This window comes from Lycium barbarum, chromosome 7 (genome assembly GCF_019175385.1).
Source record: "Lycium barbarum isolate Lr01 chromosome 7, ASM1917538v2, whole genome shotgun sequence".
Taxonomy (NCBI): Eukaryota; Viridiplantae; Streptophyta; class Magnoliopsida; order Solanales; family Solanaceae; genus Lycium; species Lycium barbarum.
Window position 1 is genome coordinate 64,008,388 of NC_083343.1, and position 14,124 is coordinate 64,022,511.

Here is a 14,124-nt window from a genome sequence, read left to right on the forward strand (position 1 = left end):
TCCTTTTTCAAGTTACTGGCCAATAGCCGGAGGCAAGCCACGGTCCTCCATACGATCGGACCAATTTGGGCCAGGGTGACATCGTAAGTCCGGCACATATCTAGGATAACCAGGTCGATCGGAGGGTCGAGCTTGAGTGTGAAGGGTAAGTGTAAATGTATGAGAATCCCTCTCAATGGTCGGTGATTGATTCATCAGGTCCGGGGGCAAAAACTTGTACCGGACGGTTGTCCCATCCGCAATCGGCCCGGACTAAATCAAGTTTGTCCTCGGTATTGGATAAGGGGTACCGTCTTACATCAAACCCCCTGTCGAAAACCAGAGAAGGTTTCTCGACCTCGAAATCCTTATTATAATTGGGTTTGGACGGTACAATGTCCAAAGCAGTGGGCTCTAAGGCGGGTTTTCCCTGGGATTGATAAGTTGGCTCGGTTCCCTGAGAAGAAACCGAGGGAACATCATGGGAGGTGGTTTCGGTGTTAGCAGACATTTTGAAGTTATGAAAGAGATTTGGCGAATTCGAAAAGGAAGTTGGAAAATAGAGTAAGGGAGCAGTCAAGAAAAAACTCAAAATGGTGAAAGTAGGAAGAAAAAAAAGCAGCACTTTCTAAACGAACAGCTAAAGAAGTTGGTGAAGCTGGGTTCCTCTCATGCAATATAAGCAATGAATCAGCAAGAAATATGAGATGAAGGATGACTAGAAGTGATGAAATAATGAAATAAAACAACAGAGAAGAAGTGAAATGAAGATGTAAAATGTAAAAATAAAGAGGAGAAAAGCATTATATAGCTATGGGATCGAGGCAGTTTCAAACCCCAGCCAACCGGGGGATGCCACATGTCCCATAATTAATGAGAAATGACTCGAAACGACGTAAGTTACTGTCACGACCCGACTAGGGGCCGTGACGGGTACCCGAGGCTAATCACCGAGCACCACTCGTTCTACTACTCATCTGCTCTCATTCATGCATCTTATGCTCATAACCATGGTAATTATTATCATTTGAAACATATTTACTTTATATACATGAGGAACTTGTGAGACCATACTACCCACACTGCGCATCTACGAGCCTCTACTAGAGTACTAGACATATGGACGAGACAAGACCCTGTCGTGCCCACAACATACATATACATTTATACCAAAAGAATAATCAATGGCACCTGCGGAAAATGGAGTGCTCTTCAAATCAGCTAATAGCTCCTACGCATCTGGATCAAAATCATCTCCCTGTCTACCGGTGGGCATGAACACAGTGTCCAAAGAAAAGGGACGTTAGTACGAACATTGTACTGAGTATGAGAGGCATAAATAATAATGAAGCATCAATGACATGAGGAGGCATCAAATGAGGAGCAATCTGTATCTGACTGTGAATCATGAAAGAAATAATGCATGCTGGCTTACTTTCATAATCATCATCATATCATATATACATAAATGTATAAGCTGCCCGTCCATATCAGATCGGTGTGATAATCATTAGCCTGCATCCAGGCCTCCCGCGTCCGGGGTACCATCTCATGCCGCCCACTAGTGGTGCTGCCCGTGCCATATAGACACGGTGAAATCATCTATAAGCCGCCCGCCTTAGCGGTGCTGCCCGGCCATATAGGCGCGGTGTAATATCATCAATCAGGTAATCATCATAATGCATGCATAGTAACTCAAAGATAGCTATACTTTATCGAGGTGACATAAGGTCGTGAACCCCCGATTCCATTATGGAACATTTATAAGTATTCTGTCGCACCTTGAAGGAAATAGTATATAAGGTGAGTGTATACAATAAACAACACCATTAACTTATAGGAACATCATATCATGAACTCTAGAATCTTTAGACTTAAGCTCATCATCAACGTTATTGGGCTCGTAACATATCTCTTATCTCATATAGCTATTCATGAACATAGACTCATAGTTTTTCCGGAATATAAGAAATTCATGAAGAAGAAGGAAAAGTCAAGCCATAGGATTCATGCCATAGAAAGAAAGGACTAGCCTCACATACCTTTTCCATTTAACTAATCTATCGCTTGCTTGTTCTCCTTCAATGCCCACTTTTCTACCTTCAAGAGAAGTCGCATGAACGTTAGCTAATCGATTACTTGAAGTTCTTACTAAAGCTAAAGAAAATTGGGCAGCATTTCCTTTGTTTATACAACTTTTCCCCATATCATATATCAACTCCCAAACATCCATAACAATATTCACAATATCGCAACAACAATCATCAATCATCTACATTTACCACAATTCACCATTTCCCTTCAATTTCTCCACAATTATAGTTATATCTCATTATTGCATTTTCTCATATATAATACTTATTCCATGGTCTAGATGTACTTTATAACATATTTACAATCACAACATATCGATAATTGTGACTCAATCCAAACTTTTACCCAACAATGTCACTATTCCCATATTTATGACCCATTTTCTACCTCCTTCTATAATCTAAGTGTTTCAACTTTTCAACACCTTAAATAACATGTAAATACCATAAAACTCACCTTGGATGGTGGAAGAACAACCCTTGAGTGGAACTTCCCTTCTTGCACCAAAACCCTAATTCTCTTCTCTTGAGTTTTCTTGGCTTAGATGAACTTTTAATGGGTTTCATACACTTGATTTCATGGTTTTGGTGTAGTTGACCATGGATGTCCTTTGATTTCTTGTGGATGAATATTAGAGAATGTTCTAGAGGTTTCTTGAAGAGGGGATAGTGGAAATGAAATGAAAATAAAATGAACTTGAGTCCTCTAATATAAATCACGAAATCTGTCCCGACTATGATTTACGGTACGATCGACGAAGCGTCGATCTGATCGTCGAAGTCGTTAAATTTCCAGTGAGCAACCCTTCGTCTCCTTTCATTTTATAGTGAGAAGGACGGTCCGTCGAACTGATCGACAGAGCGTCGATATGCTCCGTCGAATGGTCTTTTGTGCTAACTCAACTCTACGGCACCATCGACGAAGCATCGACCCGTCCGACGGTGCAAAGAACAACCGTTGAAACCCCCTTTCGCAGAACTACAGTGGATTTTCATTTGACGAACTTTTCTCCCTTGCTTCTAACTTCTTTGGAATCTTAATTAGAATCATTAAGCATCCCCTTCTTACTCGTAGGGACATCATGTACACCTTAACTTACGTTAGTCCATTCACCGCTCCGCAACCCAAAGTTTCGAGGTGTAACATTTTTCCCCCCTTTTGGAACATTCGTCCTCGAATGGTAAGTACTCGGGAGTTCTACAAAAATTTCGCAAGAGTTTCCCCAGTAATATGGCGCTACCATCCTGTCACAACAACCCATAATAATCTGCCTCACAGGGCTACAACACAATAAAACTCTAAGAAAGACTTACGCAAGCTGCTGAAAATAGGGGGACATAATTTCCGAGTAATGATGGAAATAGGGGTATTCAGATACTCTAATTGTTACACTTCATTTATTGCATACATACGTTGCAGTTCCGACGTTTCATCTTGAACCTCTCTTGGGATTTGGAATAAGCATGGATGCCTGGATTTCATTTTCTCTTGTGCTTCCCAAGTCATCTCTTCCCGATTGTTATTCCGCCATAAGACCTTAACTGAAGCCACTTCTTTATTTCGAAGTCTCCGTACTCGCCTATGTAGTGTGGCAATGGGTACCTTTTCATAGATCAACTTTTCTGTCACTTGAACATCATTTATTTGCATGATCCTAGTAAGATTTCCAACATATTTACGAAGCATCGAGACATGGATGTTAGATCCAATTCATAAGCCACCTTGCCTATTTTGCATACCATCTCATAAGGCCTAATGTATCGGGGACTAAGCTTTCCCTTCATTCAGTGATCTTATTGCATTCGTAAGTTGTCATACCCCAGGGCTACTGTAGCAAGCGTATAGCATGTACTTATTTCATATTCCAAGTAATTGTCCAAGTTACCCCTAACAATAATCCCATCTCAACATTTCAACTCAATTTACCATATATTTTCCTTCAACTGACCCGGGGTATCATGACCACACTATTCTTGTTTACCTCTTACTCCTCTTTTTAAATATCCACTTGGTTTTATTGGCGACGTATAATTACTTGCGAGTTACATAATCGTTCTTGCGTGATTCGTGTACATACACATCTATACATAAACATGTATCCATATCTACATCCGTATTCATAATCGTATCCATGGTCATATTCCTATACATATCATTTACAACGACTTTACCGCTGGTGTCTTTACCTCTATTCTAGTATAACACCGTCATCCTTTACAATGCCTCTTCAGTTATTTGCTCCTAATGTCACGTGGTTCAAGGCCTTCGCGAATGGTTTCCCGTACAGTCTCAAATGCCTACTCAATTCGTGTTCGTTTATTTACTAGTCATTGAACTCATTTCTGCGCAACTCTCAGTCTTTGTTTTAGAGTCTATATCTGTCACATTTTAGGATCCATCGTCCCAAATCTCTACACTTGAATTCCCTTTACTCGTTTCCCCCCTTTAAGGGTTTTACTTGTACCATTCTCAAATCCATTGTCTCTCCTTCAAATCTTGAATTCATACATCCCTTACTACACTACATCTTATTCATGCCGTTTTCTTATAATTCATAGCTACGATAATTCCTGTGTGAAGTCTTAACATACTCACATTGCAGTCTTGTAACCAATTAATACAACCGATATAGCAATCCGAACAAGGATGTAGTTTACTTAGCTCATCTGGTAGTTATGAGTCAATGTCTAAATCTGCTCCAATTAACAACTTTTGTCCCATAGGGATGCTCACCATAGTAGTAGGTCTAGTTATCCTCACCATCCATATAATGTCACTTGCCCTCTCCTACGGTGCTCAAAGTTCACTTGTAACGTCATCTTTGTTTTCCAGGGCCTAAGTCTCATACGCCACTAATACCCCTCATGCCTCTTATTCTTTTACTTTTGTTTTGCACTCAACACTGAGTTCAAAACCAATCATAATCGTAGTACATTTGTCGTTGATAATAGCTTTACTCTATCGCTTTATCGTCGTACAGTAAACTCAAAACTCATGATCATCTTTTTCTTTTCGACTCTTTACTTCATATACTTCACTCGTTCTAACTTGGTGCAGGATATTCGTAGGGAATGCATCTCCCTTTAATTATAACGCAACTACTTCTTAAGCACGCGTACTTCGTGCATTTCCTTCTCTCTCTATTCTCGTTCTTATTCCTTCCTCCTCAATTTATCTTGCTCTCTCTCGTTTTATAATCAATCATTTATTCTTCGTATGAGGAACCCTATCCCTAGCTGAGTACATCCACTTTTGTCCTTTAGAATATACTACCTTTGTACAATCCATTCTTTGCTCCCAAAACTTATTCTGTTCATCCTGATCATCCCCTCTCACCCTTATTGTGTTGATCCTCTTTTTAATAATCGTCCTATTTTGTTATTCATCTTTCTGTAGTCTTGGTATTTTACATCCAGCTAAAGATATCACTCAGGCTCTCGGTTATACCAATCACAAACTATTGCTACTTTGCCATATCACTTTCCCCTGATTTCTTTTTCAAGTTGACTTCCCCTTTTTGCTGGCTATCATTTTTGTCATGGAGGATTCCCTATGCTGGACTTTCCCTTAACAAGGTCTTATAAGCTTTCTCATCTACTGCCCCATGGCTCGCTTGTTGGTTTCACACTTGCATTTACTTTTTATTCATATAGAACATGTCACATCCTTAGTCGTTTCCTCGCTATAGTTTGCATTACAGTTCTTGTTGCGTTCTCATTATACCCTGACCATAATCAACTCTATAGAGTGACACTTCTTGATCTCATTCGCAAGCCTACTTATAACATAGGATAAACCTCGTGAAGTAGGCATACTCAACCCGTTACTCCTTATAATCAGTTCTGTCCCGCTCACCATATAAATTGTTTTACCAACGTGTTCTCATTCATTATAACCCTTTGTATTCGTACTTCTGTCTCCGGGTACTGTTACTTTAGTCGCTAGTAAACTTATCGCGACTTTGTCGTGCTTATCCCTCCAATCAATACCTCGGTATCGCTTCCATTGGAGTTACCCTTTCTCTTCTATGTCGTGCTTTAGCACTGCCAGTCTTCCTAATTTACCCTAGTATTTCTCTTTACCATATCATTGTCGATCTTGTAATTACCGTTACTCATCTCTTATAGTTGTCAATGATACTCCTAACTCAATCTCGTCCTGCCATTACCTTGTTGCACATCATCATTTCTCGTCAGGACATATCATAAGCTTGTACCTTGTCTCCTTCAAATTCTATGAAAATATCAGCAGAGTTTCTTTTGTAAGCATAACAATCCCAAACCTGCACATAGCCCAGAAAACACGTCTGATGTCTCAATAGGACATATATCGGAACACACATAATACGCAACTGCACAACACAAGATCACTTACCATTAAAGGATATAAATAGTAGGGCTTGTCTCATAAGTTGTGCCTGCACACTCGGTCTAGATTTCCAATATCTATATACATACACATATTATTTATATTCACTCACCGACAATCAACTTACTCGTAAATCACGATTCTGGTTATCCCTAGGTTACTAACAAATATAGCCATCTCAAATTGTCGGATTGGCTCAATTTTTTTTTCACCTCAACATAATCATCACAACGGGGGTGATACATAACAGCATAGGATCCGAATCCATCAATGCACACATATCGTAAAAGGATACTGACAATATACCTAGGATAATATCAGGGGAAGACTCAAGACCCTGTCGCTCAGCTAACGCATGGATATGATGTTGGGATCCACTTGGACTGGGCGCTTCTCTTTGGTATCTATCACCACCTACTAACATCTATGGACTTGGCCTTGGAGGGTGTACCGATGACGAAGAGCCAGCTACTAACCCTATAGGTCAAACCTCATCTTTACCACGCCTCCATGGGCAGTCGCGCATGATATGGCCTGGCCGAGCATAGGTATAACAAACATCCGAGCCCAAGCGGCATGGTCCCCAATGTAACTTGCGACACTGAGTACATCGTGGTACCGGGGATCTCGTCTGACTAGAACCACTCCGAATCCGAGAACTGGAAACTCTGAGACTCGGGGGTGACTTAAAATAAGTAGATCCATCAAATCGGGGTCTAGGAAACTGCGGAGGAGCACCACTTGGTGAACGAATTGAGTGCCTAGAGAATTATTGCCTCGGAGCACCCCTACGCTCATGATTAGACTCTAAAAAACTAGCTCTCTTCCTCCAACCCCTGTTATCGTGGCCTACATCCTGTCGCTGAACTTGAGCGTCTACCAATTGAGTCAGTAGAAAAATGGCCTATCTTATCTCTTGGCCCGAGGCATCTGGTGGAGGAACGAGGGGGTGCTGGAGCTAAAGCTGAGGCTCCCCTCTGATCCTCAAAAGTGGGTGAAGTATGGGAAAACCGAGGTGGGGCCTTATTCTGGGGTTCGCCCTCCTCCAAATCTATAGACGGCTCTCGTTCAAGCCCTTCTTCTACCACCATCTTGCCCTTCTGGGCTGCCGTAGCTTTTCCTTTCATCAGCTTTGCTGAAATTATAACGCACAATTAGGGAGGGGATAATCCTATAATACAGCTCTATCGCACGATCTCTTAAGATGAAAGATGGTCATTTTTCCTAAATGCCCTGTAGCCTCTTGTTTATTAGCGTGGCGCACAACACACCATAAACAAGACTCTACTAGACACGACTCGTAGACACTTCCCAGGACTGAACTACTCTGATACGACTTTTTTCACGACCAGACTAGGGGCCGTGACGGGTACCCGGGGCTAACCACCGAGCACCACTCGTTCTACTACTCATCTGCTCTCATTCATGCATCTTATGCTCATAACCATGGTAATTATTATCATTTGAAACATATTTACTTTATATACATGAGGAACTTGTGAGACCATACTATCCACACTGCGCATCTACGAGCCTCTACTAGAGTACTAGACATATGGACGAGACAAGACCCTGTCGTGCCCACAACATACATATACATTTATACCAAAAGAATAATCAATGGCACCTCCGGAAAATGGAGTGCTCTTCAAATCAGCTAATAGCTCCTACGAATCTGGATCAAAATCATCTCCCTGTCTACCGGTGGGCATGAACACAGTGTCCAAAGAAAAGGGACGTCAGTACGAACATTGTACTGAGTATGAGAGGCATAAATAATAATGAAGCATCAATGACATGAGGAGGCATCAAATGAGGAGCAATCTGCATCTGACTATGAATCATGAAAGAAATAATGCATGCTGGCTTACTTTCATAATCATCATCATATCATATATGCATAAATGTATAAGCTGCCCATCCATATCAGATCGGTGTGATAATCATTAGCCTGCGTCCAGGCCTCCCGCGTCCGAGGTACCATCTCATGCCGCCCACTAGTGGTGCTACCCGTGCCATATAGACACGGTGAAATCATCTATAAGCCGCCCGCCTTAGCGGTGCTGCCCGGCCATATAGGCGTGGTGTAATATCATCAATCATGTAATCATCATAATGCATGCATAGTAACTCAAAGATAGCTATACTTTATCGAGGTGACATAAGGTCGTGAACCCCCGATTCCATTATGGAACATTTATAAGTATTCTGCCTCACCTTGAAGGAAATAGTATATAAGGTGAGTGTATACAATAAACAACATCATTAACTTATAGGAACATCATATCATGAACTCTAGAATCTTTAGACTCAAGCTCATCATCAACGTTATTGGGCTCGTAACATATCTCTTATCTCATATAGCTATTCATGAACATAGACACATAGTTTTTCCGGAATATAAGAAATTCATGAAGAAGAAGGAAAAGTCAAGCCATTGGATTCATGCCATAGAAACAAAGGACTAGCCTCACATACCTTTTCCATTTAACTAATCTATCGCTTGCTTGTTCTCTTTCAATGCCCACGTTTCTACCTTCAAGAGAAGTCGCATGAACATTAGCTAATCGATTACTTGAAGTTCTTACTAAAGCTAAAGAAAATTGGGCAGCATTTCCTTTGTTTATACAACTTTTCCCCATATCATATATCAACTCCCAAACATCCATAACAATATTCACAATATCGCAACAACAATCATCAATCATCTACATTTACCACAATTCACAATTTCCCTTCAATTTCTCCACAATTATAGTTATATCTCATTATTGCGTTTTCTCATATATAATACTTATTCCATGGTCTAGATGTACTTTATAACATATTTACAATCACAACATATCGATAATCGTGACTCAATCCAAACCTTTACCCAACAATGTCATTATTCCCATATTTATGACCCATTTTCTACCTCCTTCTACAATCTAAGTGTTTCAACTTTTCAACTCCTTAAATAACATGTAAATACCATGAAACTCACCTTGGATGGTGGATGAACAACCCTTGAGTGGAACTTCCCTTCTTGCACCAAAACCCTAATTCTCTTCTCTTGAGTTTTCTTGGCTTAGATGAACTTTTAATGGGTTTCATACACTTGATTTCATGGTTTTGGTGTAGTTGACCATGGATGTCCTTTGATTTCTTGTGGATGAATATTAGATAATGTTCTAGAGGTTTCTTGAAGAGAGGAGAGTGGAAATGAAATGAAAATAAAATGAACTTGGGTCCTCTAATATAAATCATGAAATCTGTCCCGACCATGATATACGGTATGATCAACGAAGCGTCGATGGGATCGACGGAGCATCGATCTGACCGTCGAAGTCGTTAAATTTCCAGTGAGCAACCCTTCGTCTCCTTTCATTCTACGGTGAGAAGGACGGTCCGTCGAACTGATCGACGGAGCGTTGATATGCTTCGTCGAATGGTCTTTTGCGCTAACTCAATTCTACGGCACCATCGACGAAGCGTCAACCCGTCCGACGGTGCAAAGAACGACCGTCGAAACCCCCTTTCGCAGAACTGCAGTGGAGTTTCATTTGACGAACTTTTCTCCCTTGCTTCTAACTTCTTTGGAATCTTAATTAGAATCATTAAGCATCCCCTTCTTACTCGTACGGACATCATGTACACCTTAACTTACGTTAGTCCATTCACCGCTCAGCAACCCAAAGTTCTGAGGTGTAACAGTTACGGCGGTTGTCAGAGCTGACCATCCGGGATGAGACACGTGGCTGATGATAGGAGGACGTGATGCAACTGTTCCCACCAAAATGAAAAGATAATAATGAGCGTATGGAACCACCGGTCTCTTGATTCATACACTTCTCGTTACTCTGATAAAACTACGGTCCGGAAAGTGTGGGGACTATCTGTATACGGTAAAAATCAGACGTATGCTAGACCGGTGAGACCGGAGATCGAGGCAAGAGAGAAACAAGAACGAGCATGAAGACTTTCTTTCGGACCGGAGAATTGCTTGATTCGAAGAAAGCGAAGAAGATCGTTGGTCCGGTTGGTCGTCGCCGTTGGCCCGGTTGTTCGTGGCCGTTGGTCCGGGTGATCCGTTACACAATTGTCACGCGTCAAGACCGTTCTGCCACATTGTACTGACTGTCGTACGGTTGTCAGATCGTACGACCCAACCTTATCCTTTTTAGGGTTTTTCTTTATTCAAAAGGGTTTTTATGTTGTATTAGGCCCATAAGGCAAAACAATAAATAGGGGCCATCACCCTACTTTCAAAGGTTGCCTTCTTTAGTTCTAGAACATTGTAATAGCAAAATATATAAAATCTCCCGCTCTCATTCTTTGATTTTGGTCCGGATTCAGTGTGTTATTCTTTAGCTTTATTCTATAAAACAATACTCATATATTACTAAATACATATATTTAGTGCAAACCATCGATTAGTATTCACTTCTTCATAGCATATCCATATATATCTTTTTTCAACCAAATAGATTAAAGCTCAACTACATATCCTATACCTCACTCATAAATTTAATTGATTACCTAAATTCAGGGTAAACAGAGTTGTCCTCAGATTCTCCAACCAAACATCCGAATAAAGTGCACTGAAAAGTCAGTATCCTTGAGCATTCTCTACATCCTAAGCAAAGTATCAATCAATTTATTACTTAATAATAGTATGGTATGTTCCAATGTTAAGTAAGAAGCATAAATAGTTTTCCCCCATATCTCTTTGTTCAGCCATGGCTTATATCCTCTTAGCTTTTGTCTTCCTGTATTTAGTCCCAAAAACTTATTGCTACGGCCATGTATATACCTGCCGATCATACTGCGGAAACTTGACCATTGATTACCCGTTTGCACTTCAACCGGGCTGCGGCCACCACGGCTACCGAGATCTCTTGTTTTGCATCAATAATGTGCAAATGCTTCACATAAGCTCAGGCTCATACCGCGTCGTGGACATAGATTATGCCTACCGATCCCTCACCTTAGATGAACCTCACATGTCGACGTGCACGTCTATCACGCTCGGCAAATGGGGCAACGGCTTCGTTGTGGAGCGGTGGCGGGAGCCGTACTTCAGCCCCGTGGTGGACAATGTGTTCATGCTGCTACATTGCAAGGCAGAATCACCACTCTTCCAAGGTTTCACAGGAAAGCACTTGCCATGCAGGAATGTTGCTGGGATGGGCTGTGACGAGTATTACGGTTGTCCAGCATGAAGCCTAATCGGGACGGACTCCGTGAACGGGTCGGGCCCACCCCAATGCTGTGCAACTGCATATGAAGCAATCAAGGATGTAAATTTGAGCAGGCTTGGTTGTCAAGGGTACAGCAGTGCATATAATGTGGCACCTTTGAGACTGGGAGGGCCAGATGAATGGTCTTATGGTATAAGGGTGAAGTACACAGTCCAAGGGAACGACACATTTTGTAAAGCTTGTGCGGCAACTGGTGGATCTTGTGGCTATCATGTCAATGATTTTAGCAATTTGTGCATGTGTGGTAGCTGGAATTCTACTTCCAATTGTGATTTGGGTAACTCACTCTCAAATTTATATAGGCATATCTAAAATGTTGAGTGTAAAGTATACGTATCACTACATTCATTACTTTTGTGTAGCAACGAATGCGGACTTAGCACAAATATATACTTTGGGAATTGGTCAGATTAATACATATAGTTGTTTCTAATTGAAGTAGGTATGGTTAGATGCTAATATTACAACGTGAAATCTAGATCTCGGGATGTTGACATTTTCCCCACTTAAAGGTTTTATTTCATTTTCTTTTCTTCCCTTCTTGTTGTGAGTGCTATTCAATTTAGTTTACTCAAATTAGGAATGGCTAGAGTAGTCTCATCATATTGTTGAGGGTGTGCTATAATCTCTTTTCATGGTCTTAAAAGATCGATCTCCAGCTTATGAGTTTAGCTTTAAGGATTGAGTTAGACATGAAACCAATATTATTAATGTACATGGTATGAGAGTTGAACCTATCAGTACTTGTGTTAGATTTTAAGATATTAGCCCAACATGTTGTAATTTTATATGTTCAGCTTCAGTGTGACAGGGAAGTTACAGTTTCATACATTGATTGAGAGTGTTAATTGTAGTCTTTTTACATGTTTGCTTTTGAATATTCTCATCTCATGAACTAACTTTTGGGATTGAGTTAATTTCAAGATTCGTCTTGTTAATTTGGTTCCTTCGGAGTTGTGTTTGATAACTATTTTGATGTGCTTACAATATTGTGTCGTGCAGTACCCTCAGCTTCGCATAGAAGAACGTCTTGGTCCTTCATGGATGCACTAACAGGTATGGATCCTTAATTAATTCCTCTAGTATCTCAAGGCATCTCTTAGATTGATTATCACCCTCATCAACTATATTGAGCAATTTAATTAAGTATTTCCATCATGGACGCGAACTTATTTAAAGCTTGTGTAGTGAGAATAAAGTACGGCCTACTAGATGGTTCACCCAATTAAGTGCTTGAGTAAAGACCTAGATAATACTATTTCTTTAATCTAGATTTTACAAATTAGGCTTATTCTAAAAAAATAATCAGACAGCTGACCCTAAATGATTTGATCTAAGATCAGCTTAAATCATAATTTCAGCCGAGCAGATATTAGGAATCATGACCTACCCCCCCCCCCCCCCCCCCCAAAAAAAAAGGAGAAGATTAGAACGCATAAGATTCCATTCTTGATGTCCCAAATAGGTATTGTAACTATCTGTTAGAGTCTGTACATATTTAGTCCCATATATTTTGTAATCTGCTATTTTAGGATAGCATATGTTAGAATCCATTAGTCAAATTATTTCCTAATTTGTAGCCTACAATTATGATGTACATGATGTATATTAACCTATGAAACAATGAAAACGGACAGGCAAAATATTCTCTTACATGGTATCAGTCTAGGTCTCTCCTAAAACCCTAGCAACCTAAATCCTAGCTGCCGATCACCTAAACCCTAGCCGTCGACAATTTTCTTGTCTTCCTTCTATTCGGCTCTTCCTCCTCCCCTTCTCCATGGCTGACACCTCCAAGTTGCACCCTGCGACTACAGTCACCAATATCAAATCATGCATTCCTATTGTTCTTGACTATGAAGGAAGCCAATACAACAACTGGGCTACCCTCTTCAAGCTCCATTGCCGAGCAAACTTGGTGATCGACCACATACTACCTCCTGCCTCCCCCACCGTGCCACCACCGGCAACGGCAGCCGAGAAACTTGCTACGGAGGCTCTATGGGAACAGCTAGATGACATTGTTCGTCAATGAATATATGGTACAATATCGAATGATCTTCTCAACACGATCATTCATCAAGAGGACACTGCAGCCGAGGCATGGAATCGTCTTGTTCATCTCTTTCAAGACAACAAATCGGCTAGGGCTCTTGCTCTTGATGCAAAATTCACCAACACCAAATTGGTGGATTTTCCGAATGTGAAAGCATGCTGCGCCAGGCTAAAAGTTCTTGCAGACAATCTCGCAAACGTCGGCCACAAAGTTTCCGACGAACGACTTGTGCTTCGTCTTCTGCGAGGATTATCGGAGGAATATAAAACCTTTCAAACGACGGTACAGCACCGTACTTGTCACGACCCGACTAGGGGCCGTGACGAGTACCCGATACTTGTACCGAGCACCCCTTACCTATCATTTTACCTGTACCTCTTAGCA

The 14,124-nt window shown here is 41.0% G+C and overlaps 1 pseudogene; it reads left to right on the forward strand.

Moving 5' to 3' along the window:
- Positions 1-11,162: 11,162 nt before the first annotated feature.
- LOC132601510 (uncharacterized) lies at positions 11,163-13,719 on the forward strand (annotated as a pseudogene).
- Positions 13,720-14,124: the final 405 nt, after the last annotated feature.